This window comes from Protomyctophum bolini (genome assembly GCF_963924005.1).
Source record: "Protomyctophum bolini genome assembly, chromosome: 3".
NCBI lineage: Eukaryota > Metazoa > Chordata > Actinopteri > Myctophiformes > Myctophidae > Protomyctophum > Protomyctophum bolini.
This window is the reverse complement of record NC_137864.1, coordinates 3,156,799-3,158,845: the sequence shown is the minus strand read 5'-3', so window position 1 is coordinate 3,158,845 and position 2,047 is coordinate 3,156,799.

The following is a 2,047-nucleotide window of genomic DNA, read 5'->3' as shown; positions in this document are numbered from 1 at the left end:
ACTCTCTGTCACTTAAGTACTCTGTAAGTACTCCGTCATCTTACTCTGTCACTCTGTCATCTTACTCTGTCACCGATCAGTGACAGCTTACTTGCATCTTACTCTGAAGCCCACTAATTACCGGATGCCCGGTGCTAACCTTTGCCTAGGCTGTGTAACAGCAAATGCAGTCCCTCCTCGCCAGCGTCCTGGTGCAACAGGAAAAGCAGCCCGCCGCTAGCGGCAACCGGCCAGACAACAACAAAGCAGCATGTCTACAACCTCTAAAGTTGTACTGGGAGTGTCTGTGGTTCTAACACTAAGCACCGTGGTCGGGGTTCACGCCAAACAGAACTGGGACCGACAGGTAGGCAAATAACGCCAATATCATAAACAAACTAAGTGTCAACGTTAAAAAGTAACTTCAGCGTCGAGCTAACGATGGCTAACGTTAGCCTGTGTCCTCTTGTGTCAGTATAGGACACAAGAGATGAGTGGTGAGAGAGAAATACTGAGATGTTTTACTTACTTTAAGTAAAAGTAGCAAGCAACACCACAATGTATAAATACTCTAATGACAACTATATAAAAAACATGCAACTGAAATGTAACTTGAGTACATATTACTTAGAAAAGTATTGCCATTAAAATATAGGCTATACTTAACTGTACTATTCTGCAGAACATTCAAAATGTGTCCAAATCGTTCAAAAGTTGCAGATCTACAAGCTCACACCTCGTTGCGTCACGTGAGGCATTTAAAAAAAAATAGTGTAAAATATGGCTCAATTGGTTAATGTAATATGCTTTGTAATATGATGATGATCAGTCAGCTTGTATTTTACCTCAGCATTACAATACAACATCTGTTGCTTGCTGAGTTGTGGAATGATCAGTGTGTGTTCCAAAACCTCGCCTGTCGAGCTCATTCAAAGTCTGGACCAGGGGTCTTCAGGCCATGGACACCTTAGCTGAGAGCGTGATGAAGCAGGGCCACTACATATTGTACAACATTGTGTTTCTCGTATAGCCTCATAGACTTGTCTGACAGCACTATCATCAAAGTGAGTGGTGCAACTCCGTGTGGGGGAGTCCCTGGAAGTTCCAGGAACATCGCCCAGGGGCCGCCCTGTGTCCGAAACGGTTGAGAAATGACAGAGTTACCGTGTGGGGGTCCCTCTACTGTACCCTCTACTGTAATGTACTGTCACTGTACTGTACTGTACTGTACTGTACTGGTACACCGGATATCATCATACATATGGTTAATATGTGCGTGTGTTTGTGTGTGTGTGTGTGTTAGGTTGCACACAGGTGGTGAAAAACAACCATGCTGTTTTGTGCTCAGACTGTAACTTAAAGGAGAATTCCATGCTAGAATGCTTTCTTACCTTTCTTTGTAGTTGTTACGTCCCCACCAAAGAGGTCCAGGTGTTTCTTTTGTGCAAAAGCTCCTTATTGGCTATTTCCCCTACCATAAGCGCTCAATGAATTGCATTGAAATGAATGGGACTTGAATGGGGCTATGGGGTGTTGTGCTAATTCGCTTATTTCCATCGAAATAAGTAGTAAAGTGTACCGCTTGGGATATTATTTACATTATGAAGAGAGGATATATACAAAAGAAATATAATTTTGAGCGATGGAAATAAGCGAATTAGCACAACACCCCAAAGCCCCATTCAATTCCCATTCAATGCAATTCATGTATATGGCTTATGCTAGGGGAAATAGCCAATAAGGAGCTTTTGCACAAAATAACACCTGGACCTCTTTGGTGGGGACGTAAACAACTCGCGGCTAACATCCACTTCACCCAAAGTATGTACTATTATACTCGGATAGGGTCTGTACTTGGCTCACCCCTTTTGTCCCCCTATGCACCAAATCGCTTTGCCGGAAACGGCAGATCTGCGCACTTGTTGCTATATTGGCCAAAAAATGTCCACCCCAGTATTGGGACGCTGTATATAGGGTTCATTGTGGTTAAAGTGATCGGTGTTGCGTTGTGTTGCGTTGTCCCTACCAGAGGCTTCACGAGGGAGTGCTGAGAGACATTGAGCGTCTG